The sequence below is a fragment of the Ambystoma mexicanum genome, chromosome 4p (genome assembly GCF_040938575.1).
Source record: "Ambystoma mexicanum isolate Mex_15411 chromosome 4p, UKY_AmexF1_1, whole genome shotgun sequence".
Taxonomy (NCBI): Eukaryota; Metazoa; Chordata; class Amphibia; order Caudata; family Ambystomatidae; genus Ambystoma; species Ambystoma mexicanum.
This window is the reverse complement of record NC_090927.1, coordinates 1,041,579,368-1,041,594,008: the sequence shown is the minus strand read 5'-3', so window position 1 is coordinate 1,041,594,008 and position 14,641 is coordinate 1,041,579,368. Positions and strand designations below refer to the sequence as shown.

Genomic DNA, 14,641 nt, shown 5'->3' with positions numbered 1-14,641 from the left:
GGACAGTTACCCATCTCTCTCCGCCCAAAACCAGCCTCCAAGTTAGGATTGGTTTAGGGGTTTAGAGCAACACATGGCAATTCCCATTTGCCATCATCCTTTGTTCTCCTTTCCACTTTTTGGCAAAAACATTATTAGTAACTGCCAGACTAAACATATTTTCTATTTCCGACTAATCATGGGGAATTAGATAATCCGACCATCAAATCTGTATTTTGTAGCACGGCCATTTGGCACTTTTCTGCCATTTCCATAAAAAGCACAACAGTTATATATATATAGATTATTCAGCATAGCCATAATTTCATTTTCCACCCGCTCACCAATTCTCCCATTTGGAACATGTTCAGATCAGCAAGAAACCTAGTTTAACTGTCCAATACGGTTCGCAGAGTCACAGGAAGATGAATTTTATATCCCCAAATTTGCCTGTAAATTACACAAACAAATGGTACATAGCGGAAATCCATCTGCCTTATGATGGCTGAGAAAAAGTCCTAAATGATAATAGTCTTTTTAAATAAATTGTGCATCTTCATTTGGAACAATGGTTCTGCCTCCTGCCTTCCGGCCATTTGTTTTCCCTGGGTCAGCCTGTGCCTTTATCAGTCTCCTTTGTGTTGGAAGCTTGCTCTTTGATGTGGGTGACCACATTTTCACATGTATTAGCCGTGCTCCAGCCGAGGGTGACTTTTCTTGAAGTCCCTGCTTTCAGAGCTAGCAGGTCTGGAGAACACAAAATGCGATGCCTTGAGCAGGACATTTTTATTGCGGATGGTCTTTAGATGGGAGATGTGACATGTGACATCCAGGCTGAAAGTGGGAGTTTTCCTTTGTGAAGTTTTGCCCACAACCAGCAAAACGGTCTGCCTTGGGCTGACATTTTCCATGAAGACAAAGTGGCTCTTCAAATCTCACTGCAAAAGGGTCTGCCTTGGGCTGACATTTTCCATGAAGACAAAGTGGCTCTTCAAATCTCACTGGAGTTTTGTGGGTGAAACATAAAATACATTGCTTTTGGTCAACCCACACATCATGTTTTGTTTCTCTGACATTTTCCTGTGTAGAGTGATATTATTTTTCACTTTTAAAACCGTTTGATTTGCACACCAGTGCAGGGCATTTTTGTTTTCAATGTTTAAATATCCTGATTTCCATGTGACAGGGATCTTTGATTCCTCCTTCTTTTGTAAATTAAAATGCTGCTTGTCCATTGGTAATGAGAGGTAGGCCTCTTTCCACATGGCTCTTTAACTTTACTTGAAAAACAAAAAAAAACAAATGCCAGGCTGTTTTTGTTTCAGTGTTTAAAATCTTGTTATTCATGTGAACGGGACTTCGGTTTAGGGTCTTTAAATTCACCTCAGACATGCAACACTAACTGACATTTGGTGCAGGCACTGCAGACAATAGTAGAATGCTCACCAACATGTACTTCTGTGTGTGTGTGTTTGTGTGTTTGCGCGTGCACTTGTGCGTGTATCTGTTTCCATGTGTGAGTGGAATTTCAAAGAATTTCTTGGAAGCATATATTTACTGCAGAAAAAAAAGTGTATCCTTAAAGTATTTCTTCGCAACAATTCTGTGGGGGCCACTGAAATGTATTTGTGTGATCTATGCATTTTTATTTTACACTTTGCCGTTGGGGGTCTGTTACAGAAAAGGATAGCAAAGGTGGGCTGTTGATTTTAGGCAAACCCTGTTTCCTGCTTCCCATTACCCCAGATGAATAACAGTTACATCACTCTTCAAGCCACAGCAGTGGACTGCGGTTTGTCTGGTGCAGATGTAGGTAGCTGCGCAGCCGCATTATGTTCCAGAAGCTAGTGTGGTTGAGAGAACTGGGAGTTTAAATATGTATTCTCTCCAAGGGTGCACCCATACTACAATTTCAGGAGGGGATAACCCTTCAAATGTTTGGAGCATGGCTAACTTCAGAGACTGTGGGGAGGGGCAACATTACTTGTATGGGGCATTTAACTTCTTTACACATTCCAATGAGGCTATTCAGGTTCAGCTTCAATGTTAGAAGCATTTAACTCTCTTCCTCACGTCTGAAACCACACACTTAAGGGCTGCTGTGCGAATGAGCTGTCTCTTGTCCTCCCTACCCTTCAAATTAATCCTCTGGCATGTAAGTACTAACACCTCATTGCGATTTCAATTGCCTAAACATGTATGCATGCACATGTAGTTACTAACAATGAAATGATTTACATTAGTAATTGCCAGGCCTTTGGTAACTGTGCAGTCGCAGGGATGTTTATAGTCCCTTTCTTTTCCTGTGCCCTGCCAGGGCTCTCTAGGTCTGATACGTCAAGTCAATTTAATCCCAAATTTCGCGGGGAGTAGATGACTGAAATGGTCGTTGCAACCCTGGTTCTCTCCAATAGAAAAAAACGCTTCTTGTTCCTTACCAATGTTGCATGAAGACCAGTTTGTTACAGAGGACCATTTGACAGATGATCCTCTGCTTAATTGTAGCCTAGAGCCCCCTCCTCGGTAGTGCAGGGTGGGGTCCCCTCAATATGCCAGGCCTGAAACCCAAAAGCCTGGATTTGGTTAATCATGTGATGCCACCCAAAAGAGGCGCCGCTGGAGAAAAGTCTCCATATGATAATTTCCCACAGAGGTTACCCTAACCCTCCAAACAGTCCCCAATAATCAATAATGTGGTATGCTGCTTGTGACAGATCTCCTGAAAGGTATCCGGATAGGAGAAATGCAAAACAAAGGAATAGGCTGTCCTATCTCCTCAATGAGATCCATGTAACAGTAGAGTTTCATGAGGGAATTGAAGATGTATATAGGGTAGAGCAGGGGTCTGCAACCTTTGACTCCCAGATGTTTTGGACTAGAACTCCCATGATCCCCAGGTAGCCTAATCAATAGTAAATGATCATGGGAGTTGTGGTCCAAAACATCTGGAGAACTGCAGGTTGCACACTCCTGGGGTAGAGTTATAATAATCCTAGAGAAGAAAACAGCTCTAATTTGAACTTCATTAGGCAAGTGCCTTGCTAGTATGTAGGACATAAACAGATGCCTGAACTCACTCGAGGGGGTGTGTATTAATGACTTGATGTTTCCTTTATTATATGCATGAACATGTGTGTTTTTTTTAATTGAGGGGGGTTACCCAGAGTGCTGTATATCTCCTGTCGGGTCTTAGTCTGCCATCAGGACAGGTGGAGGCACTGAGTATTTTAAACACACATCAAAATCACATCTGCATTGGGAACATAACACACGGGGTCGTCGGGGTTTCATGGATAATAGGGTTGGCATGACCTGCAACCCTTCTCCTATAGCAATATACATGTAGTGCCAATCCTAATTTAACACTGAGTTGATTCTAAGCGCTCAAATTGTTTAAACATATGCACACGTGTTGTACCTCATGGTTAAAAAACACATCCATCCAATTAGGATGCAATGCCTAGCATGAGACCGTCAGTCACCGGTGTGAAGAAGAACCAGGTCAGTTCCTTTCTCTGGGATAGGTACGCAAGCCCTCATTGCGGGCAGGTGGGTAAGCATCTTTCTCAAGCATTGTACCCATGTCTCTTCCCCAGAAACTGGTCACAACGATTACTGCGTTGATTCTTAGTTCCTATTCAACTTTTATTTAACATGCTTTTAAACCTGGTTATGTACATGTTCTTTTCATATTGTTACTCTTAAGGGGATGGGTACATTGTTATGAGTGTATTTATTAAGTTAAAATCAATAAAGAATAATGATGAGGCAACAACAGATACATTTCAGCTTTTGTTGATCGTTTCATGTCAACTTACATTAATTTCAGAGCTCCTTTTTGCCACTTATTGATCTTTCATCTTCCAGTTGTTATCCTTTATGGTTGTCTCCTCAGCCAATGGCTATTGCGCCTCTAGTTTGAAGGAGGGCACCTGGTGGAGTCTTCTGTGATTGATGGGTTCCTGCCCCACTGCAGCCTGATGACTGGTCCTGCTACAGTCGCTAGTGGTGAAGATTGTGTCTCAGGGTTAGGTTATCCTGTCTTGCAGGGGCGCACTAAGGAACAGGCTAACTGCCGGTGCTTACCTGTCAAGGAACGATGCACTTACACCCTTCCACAAGCAGATAGCGCACTTCAGGCCTTTCCCGGCACAAGTCTGTTTCACTAATGCTCTCATCAGACTTTCAGTCCAGGCTGCCTTTCCATGAGCCCCCCACTAGATTAGGTGGGTGGCCACATGTCTCTGGAAATGTCCAGGAGAGAATAGTGGGACCGTGTCTCCTTCTTGATGCCCAGACTCCCACATGAGCCCTTGTTCTTTCGAGTGGTAGTTAGGTAAGGATTACGCCACTTGGTTGGCGGATCCTCTGGGGGTATTGACATGATCCGTGTGACCTGATAACGCTTTAGTACTTTCAGAGGCGCGATGGGAGTGGATTTCCCCATGCTGGGAAACTGAGCATATCTTGACCTGGGACTGGTCTCCTCTAGGATATGTCTGTATAATTGTAAGCGACTTCAATTCAACACTACAGCTAAGTCAATGCCTAGTCTGGGATGCTGATGGAAGCCCTTATTGATGTATTTTTATGTCCAGTTTGTTTACTCTGGATGACAACCCTTATATAACACCCCTCTCTCAGAATCCCCCTTAACCCGCTGAGCCAAGAAGTAGGTTTGTTTTGCAAATTTAAAAGGTTTATTTGAAAATTAAACAATATATATCTATCACACTTTTATAGTAAATTAATATTGATAGCACACTTGTGAGGATGATAGTGATCAACAATGGATAATGTTACGGTGGTACACTCTTTTTGATGGCTTAGAAGTGATATAGAGAGGATAAAGTAGCTGAGAATGCTTTTATGGCTTCAAGGACAATGCAATGATGGATGAAAATGCAGTACAGAAAATAAACTTGATATGACTTCAACAAAAGACAATGTAATCACTTTTCTTTGACAATTCACCCCCCCCCTTTATGCAAGGTAAAGAGATGGAAGGAAAGCACACAGTTCTCAGGAATGCAATCAAATATAATTCAGTTCTCCCCTAGCTAGCTTAGAGGAAAACAGGTAGGAGTTTGAAACACAGGCAATATACTTTGATGTGGTATGCAAAGAAGTGAAAAATATGCTAAAATGATTTTAATTCCCTCTAGAGGTTCAGGGTGGGTGACAGCTACTTTGTATTAGTTCAGAATCACTTTAGCAATGCTCTATGAATGATTGTCAGTTTGCAAACGAATTTCAGCAAAGGAAAGCAAGGACAAATCTTTTTAGACGTGGCTGTAATTAAGCAAAATGTCAAATCGCTGCAAATTTAGTCGCGTGCGTCGAGCGCAATTACGGAGGGAGTATGAGGAGTAGCAAGTCGGTTTAGAGCTTGTTGGAAAGTTTAGAATCTCAGCTTCAAAATAAAACGGTTCCGGAGATACGGCCAATTTAGTAAAGGTAGTTTTTCGGATTTGAAATTTTAAAGCTCAGAATGACAGATGACAGTTTTCAGGTTTAAAGATGACAGAATGACACGATTCTAGGAGGCAGTTCTAAATAGGTTAAAATAGTTTGGATCAGATTATTTTAAACTAAGAGGTTGGGTTTTGCACAGTTCTGGCGGTACTCACACTATATTTTGGACAGGAATGCGACTTCGCCACGGATCGGGTCAGGATTGGACTGCGGTTCCCTCGCCACGGATGGTCTCAGCCTGGTTCTGCTCACTGGATAATTCTACCTTCTGGGTCAGCTCTGCTAGCTGCACTGCACAGCGGTCTGAATCTCTGGTTCTGACAAAAGTTCTCGGCACTGCACGGCGGTCTGGTCTCTGGTTCTGACGAAAGTTCTTGGCAAAAATTCAAACAGCTCACCCGGCTGTTGAATAGTTTGCAAATGATTTGGAGGCCTGCTGAAAAAGGATTCAGCTTGTGGATTCAGGCCTCTCTGCTACAAATTCTGGAGTTAATTTCTTGTCTCTGGAGATTGATGGATTTGAAGTCTGGATCTCTGGATGTGAAGTCTGAAGTCAAAATGCTCCGCAGAAAGTGAAAAAGAAAAGTCGTATTTGGCTTCCAGTGGCTCTTTTTATGTGTTTAGAAAGTGGGTGGGTCGGCTAATTCTGCATGCCCAACCCTCTGAACTTATCATTGGCCAGTTCCTCCTCTCTTCCTTGATTGGGGGAACTGGGTTGTGAGTCAGAGTGATGAGGTAGGTTTATGGTCAGAGGATCCTCTCCTTGTCAAATTGCACACAAATCTATTTCTGATCCAAATACATATTTATCTATGTACCATTTTTCTAATATTATACGTCCAGTTAACATATTTTCTGTTGCACCAAACCATCCGATCCCTGTCTTTGTAAGATGTTGTGTCCACTTATGACAGAATTCTGCCCTTTTCATCCAGATCACGACCTCTAAACCTTTCCAGATTTTACACAAATGTGCACCAGGGATATGGGTTTCAGATGATAAAGTGTCAGATTTTTTACATGCATACATTTGGAGAAACAACCTTTTTTTCCACTACTATCCCCAAGAACATACCACAGGGTCCTAACACCTCTTAAAAGTTGCACAGAAAAATCACAAGAATGATGATGTTATTTATATAATTTTTACAAGTCCGCACTATGAATTATCCATCTTTTTAAAATTATGCTCTGGCCCCAAAGGGGTGTGGTTTTCCAAAGCACATGGTGGAATTTCTGGTTTATCCACTTCCCCCAAGCTCAGCTTGCTCACAGATGCAGTGCCCCTCCCAGTTTCTCCCAAGAGGAAGCCATTTTACGACCCCCCCCCCCCAATATAACATTTGCCTGAGTCCAGGACAGGGCTTTGTTCAATTTCCTGCAGTCTGCAGGTACCACTCCCCTAATTCAATCAGAGAGGTGTCATCTCCTTTTGGCAGGGGCAGCAGGATGCAGCCATGCCGGGGAACCCAGCTGCTGAATTCCCTCTCATGTCGGGGGTAGTTGTCAGGCAGAATCCAGTTTCATTAAGCCAGGCTTCAGCTAAATGTCACTTTTGTTCCCAGTTTTTCTTCATTCAAATCAAACTCACAATTTTTACACATGCAGCTAGAATGCTGATTCTAAGTTCAAAATTATGACATTTAACAGTTGCAAACTATGTGACACTCAAAAGTAGGTCACTCATTTAATTTAAACATTTCGATTTTAGTGGTTTTAAATCCAATTTCAGTTAAGCTGCTGACATCCACAGCTCAGCCAGTTTTGTTATAAGCATTGTTATGGGCTCTTCATCTTTCCAGATTTTGTATGCACACAAAACTTCATTCTGCCAGATGTCTGCTGGTGTTCAGTAAGATTTTTGAATATCCTGCAATGTTTGAAATAGGCATTTTGTGCTTGCATTCAGGGAAGCAAAGGTGATTTTAAAGTGCTTTTTTAGCCAACCGGCACTGCTGTTTTTCCTTTGGCACACATTTCACTCATGGCACTCCTGGCCCATCATGCTTGCACTGTTGGGTGGCAGGTTAGGCAACCATTTTGGTGTGCACACAAACTGTGCGGTTTTCCCGGATTCTGGCGCAACTGCGGGCTTTTCCGCCACCTTGGATTTTCTAAGCCCACAGCACCAAATGTTGCAGCTTAATAGTCCAAACGTGGGTCAGGACACCGAACATAATTTAGCCAATATCATGGTTCCCTTCCAAAGCTGCTGCTGCGACTGGGGCCTGGTCCCTTCAGTGTCATACAGGGGCCAGACCACCCCCTACCAGATCCCACATCATCCCTTGCCAGCACTTGCCTTTGGGCCCCTTTACCTGGACGAGCCAGACCTGGTTATCGCTGTCCACTACACTCATCCCCACTTCCCCCTCTTCCCTTTGCACTTGCAGCCTTGGCCGACCTAGCACTTGCCCACCCCACCTCTGGGGCACACCTTTCCTGCACTTCGTCCTCTACTCCCCCCCGCACTTTCCACCTTGTCAAGCACTTGCACGGTAGGATTGTAACAAGGCCAATATAACCATTTTGGTTGTTCTACTTTTGTGGTTCCCATGCCGGCGAAACCCCGTTCCCCCACCTCTCACGCCTCCCCCATCTTGTCTTGTGACGCCTGGAAACACTTGTGTATAGGTGCCATACAAATGTCCAGTAAGTAAGTAAATAAATAAATACATAAAGTGGCAATTACCCATTCTCTGGCAAAAGAGAGCAGTGGCATGAACTAAGGTCCCATAGAGGCATTTGACTGACAAGCAAGAGAGGGCATTGGCGAAGGTGTGCAAGAGGTTTACTGTAAGAATTCCACTGGCACGAAATGCAATGCCTCTTAACAAAAAAAATAATTCCGGCGTAGATTTTGGCATGTTTTGTGAAGTTGAGAATTATGTGTGTTTGGGAGATCATGATGGAAATAAAACATTTGCCTTAGCCTGTGAGAGAACAGAAAATCTGACTCTAGTCCTGTCCAAATGACACAGAGAGCAAACACTCGAGTAAAGCCAAACGCCACTCACCTATTCCAAATGTTTTCATAATTCAGGGCCACCCCTCACCTGGTTGAAATGTAGGCTGTGCAGAAAACATCACATTTTAGACATTCAGACATATATTTAAAGCCACTAGCCCGCGCTGACCCACAGTCTGTTATCTGTATGTTTTGCATCCTTTTTCCAATTGTTCATCCCGCTATCCACTGAAAGGATCTGTTGTTGGCCTCAACAATTTGAATAACCATCACCCTCCCAGGTGATTGAGGCGCCTGGGTTGCCTTTAGGGAGGAGAGCAATCCTACAAAGTCATATTGGTAAACTCAGGCAGGTGTTCAGTGTGTGTCCAAGTATCCCTCCAGTACAAGGCAGGCAGCCAGAAATTAAGCAGCGGGGTCCAAAGCAGGGAAACGCTTGGCAAAAGTATTTTAAGAAGCACGCATTGGCAAAGCCAAAGGTTTCAGCTTTTGTGTAGGGTTCAGGCCATGACAGAATGGTATTACTTGGCCATTAGATGAGAACAGCTGTGACGAGCTGTTAGTACATGAATATATTATGCCACTGCCTATTCAACAGTGACAAGTATTGACTTTGCCAATGCCTTTGTTTAGCAGGCATGCAGTGCAAGTAACAGATCCAATGACACACCAATTGATAAAGGCACACTTGTGTTAGGGCATTTTTTTTCCAACACTGGGAGCTGCTTTAAAGTTGTAATTTAGCCATTACCTTTCAGAAGTCTGCTTAGAAATAATGTTAGTATTCCATGAATAGCACTCAGCTCACTCAAGCAGCCCCAAGTGCTGTGTGTTTTGGGTGGTGGGGGCAAACAGTTGCAGAATTTGTAATTTGGGACTAACAAGGAATTGGTGGTCAATGGGTGGACCAAACAACACCCACTCTCTACATGTCCCTCCTCACTTGCCATCTCTCTCCTATCTTTATTTTTCATTTCAATAGTTCCTGCTAATCACCAGTGTTGACGACACCAGCTAATATCCAAAACTAAAAAAACATGGCCATATGCCCGCATCTCTGTTTATTTAAGGCTCTGCCGGTTTTCTTCTCGTTTGTGTGCAGGCCTCATGCAGCAAACGTCACCAGGCTGCCCACAACTCTGAAGTAAATTCATCCCACTCTTATGAAAGGAACTTTTCCTCAGCGGAGGGGACTCATTTTACCCAGTGGGAACCGGCACCAGCTCAAGGTGTGTTCAGTGGGTGCGGCCACACGAGGGCAAACCCCCCCTCCCCGGCGCAGCAAATAAAGGGCACCTTGCCTCCAGTATACGTGACACTGAGCTGGAGGCTGCAGCTCAGTGTCATGTAAACTTAAGTATCAGCCTGGACCAGCGCCTGCTAAAGAATCATGCTGCGCCTGGTGCGCCTTTAAACACACTTTACAGGAGCAGCAACTGGCTCAGTTCTTATGTCCGGCTATTGGGCGTTTGTAAAGGTCCCATCACGTTTCTATTTGCCAATCCACGGGCGCCTCCCTTGAGCATGGGCGAGTGTGTGAGCCTCTTCAAGCCTTCCTTTTACAGCAATGATCTGCTTGGAAAGGTATTCCGCATTTTCCCCTCCACTGATGGCCAGTCACGCAAGTTTGCGCTCTGCGCATTGTATGCCGCCTCCATCCTACGATTTCTTCATATCTGACTGAGCCTCGGAATGGTCGCCCTCAGAGAGATTATCTAGTCAGTGCGTTTCTTTTACCCTTGCCAGATATATTCTGGGGGCGATTAACATTATCTACATTCTTGTGCCCATCGCTGTTTCTTAAACTTTAGTGTTGGGTGCTGTCAGAATGTTGGAGGGGCGGGGGTTGGGAGTTGGGGCACACTTTATTCTCTTGCACGGGGCACTGGCAGGCCTGGAGCCGGCATCCAGGAATGCCCTTGCAGTTACTAAGGGCCCGATTCATGGCATTTTTTGCTCCGTTCAGGGGGACTTTGCACTGCTGAAAAGTATCTTTGCACCACGACACAAACCCCGAATCATGAAACTGTGCAAAGTGTATTTTTGCCGTGCAAAGTCAGTGAAACGTCGTGTTGTACTGCAAAACTGACTTTGCACTGCACACATACGCTTCTCACAGTTCCATGAATCGGGGTTTGTGCTGGTAGTGCAAAGTCACTTTTCATCAGTGCAAAGTCACTTTGAACCGTGCAAAAAATTCCATGAATTGGGCCCCCAGGCTCATCCCGTTCCTTGTGATGTTTGTTTTAAACACTTTTCTGCATGTATGCTTGTGGGCAGTCCGACTCAAAGTTGGGCTTCAAAACGCCACACGTATTACTCCACAGAAATGTATTGATAGATCCTGTTGAGGGGCAATACATTGGGCAGAATATAGTGCCTTCACGGCTGCCTTTTGTTTAACGCTTTGACTGCCACGTGCACGTATCCACGCATTAGCATTTGCACTGGAAAGTATTGAAGCAACTGCACTGAAGAACAGATCACCTTAAGGGCTCCACATGCTGCGCGCGCGCGTTTTAGGTCGGTCACACTATACGCAATGGTGCCCCGTAGTATGTGGTCGGAACGGAGTCTGTTTTGCAGCAGGCGTGTTCTGAAAGCGAGCCTACGTGCAATTGGGTCATGGAAGTGGGGAGACTGACTAGATTGTCTGTGCCAGTCTGGCAGGTACTTAGGTGTGATTTTCTTCCTAGGGGAGCGCTTTTTTCTGATTAGTTCTTTAAAGGTTCTTCGGGGAGACCTCATATTTTCTACCTGGTGCTGCGGCCCTCCCATGCTAGCCTTGGCAGATTGATCTCGCGGCGGTATTGATTACACGGTGACACAGTGTCCCATAGAGCGAGGACTCAATTCATTGTGAAAATGGGTTCGCAGCCGCGATCTCATAAAAGCAAAGTGCGATCTCCGGCTTTTGTGAGCAATGTGGTAGCAGCAGAAAACAACCGCTTCTTTTTTTTTTTTTTATACTGCTTTTTGCTAGGATTGTCAAGTGCTTTAATGAAATACGCTTCCAGTGGGATTGGTTTGAAGACATATTCTAGATGCCCGGTCCCCTTCTTTTCCTCCACTTCGACTCCCCTTCAGTTCCTTCGAATAATCCTGCCCGGCCTCACATCTCTCACAGAATTAGATGATGCTCGAAGCTAATTCCACAACCAGGAGCAGAATTTTAGCGCTCACACAGCTCACAGGCATCGAGGCGCTGTTACGCGCTGTTACAGTATTTTTTTAGCTGCGCAATTGTTTTTTTTGGTCTTAGTTGCGTATTTACAACGCACTTAAAATACGCAGAGGTTTCTATGCGAGGACCCAGGGTTCGAACCTATGTTGCTTGTGTCGCCTTGCTGCTGAGCTATCCTCCCGGAACGTGGGTAACACGTGGACACGTCTTTTGAATAACATCTTTTGCAATAAGATCGGCTGTAAAAATGTTGTAGGCACATATTGAGCTAAGCGGAAACGGACGAAGGGCCACAAATAAAAACAACAGGGAAGAACCACGAGTAGGAGGGAAACAATGACCTGAAAAAGGTGGCTGACAACAAAACGATCACGTGCAGCCTACCTGACAGCGAAAGATCTACATTATAAAGCTGTGTTCACATGGAACTGTAGAAGGCCGGTATTTCTGTCACTATATCAACTGCCATATTTGGGTGCCGCTGGGCCCTGGGGCATTTGCTGTTCGTTTTCATAGCTCATCCGGGGCCAGATTACAGAAACTTTGCACCGGTACAAGTGCAACGTTGCATGGTTTTAGCACTAGGCCAAAGTTTGTCCTATTTCTAAAAAAACACTGGGAAACATAAGGACATTAATTCTCCAAGACAAGTGTAGTTTGACATGGTTTAAGCACCAGGTCAAAAATTGCCATACCACAAAAAAGATACATTTTAGATGCATTTTTTCACCAGAGCAAAGTTTGCCATAGTGCTAATAAAATTCTTAATAGCACCAGGGCAAACTTTGCCTTATTACAAAAATGCAGTGAACATGTATCTCTTTTGACTGAGGGGAATGTTAGCCCTGGTGCTTATACCATGCCACACTGCACTTGTCACAGTGCAATAGATTCCTAACATGTCCCAGTGTTTTTAAAAAGTAGGGCAAAGTTTGCCCTGGTGCTGATACCGTGCAACTTTTCACTTGCAAATGTGCAAAGTTTGTGTAATCTGGCCCCAGATGTGATTAAGCCATCCCATTTCCTAGAACATAAATCCATGTCCAACCAGCTGCAGGGGTAGCATTTGGGGCTGGATTGGACAGCAGGATTCTAAATGATGTAAGTGTCACTTCTCACTGATGGTCAATACTTTCAGTCGAGGGGCCAAAATATTACCCTAAATTAGCATGAGCAACTGGGTATATCAAGGAAGGCACAAATAAATAAGAGGGATTCAAGGAGCTTCTACCCCAACCGAGTACATTTTTTTAATAATGTGTTGAAATGGTGCATTTGGCAGCACCGTTTTAAAATGCGGTAAAAAGCCATCCAATTTACTATTGGTTCTCTAAGATAACATATGAAAACATACTTTACATTTGGCATCCAGAATCTATCAATCAACCTGTTTTGTTGTCATGCGCCTACACTAAAAGTCATTTATGTGAGCTACATAGACTCAGCGAAAAGCTGTGAGTTGAGCTGGCACCGCTGAGTTAAATCAATTCCAACATACATTTCCAGTTCATCAATATTTTTCTGGGGTGCAGCCCACTAACTTGTGCTACCGTGTTCAAGCACAAAGAAAATAGACCACGTGAAGGAGACCTAAGCAATGTTGCCTTCGGTGTGGGCCGCACACCCTTGTGTCCCGTCGGGATTCTTCAAACATGAAAAAATCTTAATCATACAGTTGAGAGTGTTTAATTTGCAGTTAATGATATTTATTCATTAGTTTTCAAAAATTAATATAATGTTGCATTTTCATGAGCAAACCTCATTGAACGGCCAATGCATTTCAGACTATGTAGTCCTTCGTCAGGGCCTCATCTAATCAAAGTAGCATCCAAATTGTGTAACAGATATCCATATTATCAAATGTATACCACCACATAAGTCAATAAAAACATCGTTATAAACAGGGTACCCACATACATAAAGATAAAACACAATAAAACAAAGAAAAAAGAGAAATAAGCATTTTTCTTTAAATACATGTTTAACCACAGTATTCTATTTACCTTTCACATTTAATGTGTGATGTATTATCACCCTATTAGCTCCGTCACTTTGTGTTTTATCATATTGTTGTTTATTAACGCTGCATGCTGCATGCGTTCACTTATAAGTAAATTCACATCATGTAAAACAGCATTGTTTTTGAAGTAAAACCACCTAAGTCTAGCGTGGTAGTGAAGCGTAATGCTGTTTGTTTAGTGTAAAGCATGCATGGTGATTGCTCTTACATGCATCCCGCAAAAATAAGATAACAATCTGACCTTTAATGCCAAACATGGAAAAGCGATTCGTTGCGAATAAGTGTGCAGCCTGACCGCCGTAATTCAGCTGAAAACGTAGACCTATGAAAACACCAAAGTGTTACTTGATTAAGATAAACTCGGGTTCTGAAATCTTAATTGACCTTGTCTATGTCTGTATCTCTCACCTTCTAAACGACGTAGAATCTGCCTATCATGAGCATTTTACCATCTGCTTTCTCGTGCCTAAGTAAATGCGAGGCATAGCTATGGTTGTCAGGCTCCGGTTGTCAGGGAAACTGCCACACACAGCATGGATGGCTGTCCACGTATTGGTGCCCATCTTGTGAAGGGAACTATGTACGTAAAAACAGCGTGTAAGTACGCATTTCTATTGAGGACAGTGATGCTCGTAATAATAACTTTACAGGTGTAACGATGAAAACAAAGGTTCTGACATATTAAGGAAGTCAGGAATTACAAAGCACTATCCGTATTTAACGTCTACTACCCTGAATTTTGTGACGGGTAGATCATGCAGTGTTAGTATTCAAAGTGAATGCCACTCGTACAATGGACATTATGGTAAGTATCATGAATAATGTTCGCAGAATATAATGGTGTATCAAGGTGTAAATGTAATGTCGGGAAATTCATTGGAAAAAAAACATGGTGATTGCAGGGGTAGACATATTTAAATTCCAATTGTAAGTGTATCGCATAGATGGCGGTGTGAAGGTCACAAATAGTAAAAGAAAACCCAATGTCAAGACAAATAATTAAAAAATCAATAGA

General features: G+C 43.4%; 1 long non-coding RNA gene across 1 annotated transcript in view; it reads right to left on the bottom strand.

Annotated features, from left to right (window-relative positions):
* The window catches only part of LOC138453604 (uncharacterized), a 110,741-nt gene extending 96,622 nt beyond the window's left edge, over positions 1 to 14,119 (bottom strand). The window contains exons 1-2 of the long non-coding RNA XR_011260481.1: positions 14,035 to 14,119; positions 13,868 to 13,948 (exon numbers count right to left, since the gene is read on the bottom strand). This is a non-coding gene — a long non-coding RNA (uncharacterized lncRNA). The remainder of the gene's footprint in view (positions 1 to 13,867; positions 13,949 to 14,034) is intronic.
* Between the last annotated feature and the right edge of the window lie 522 nt (positions 14,120 to 14,641).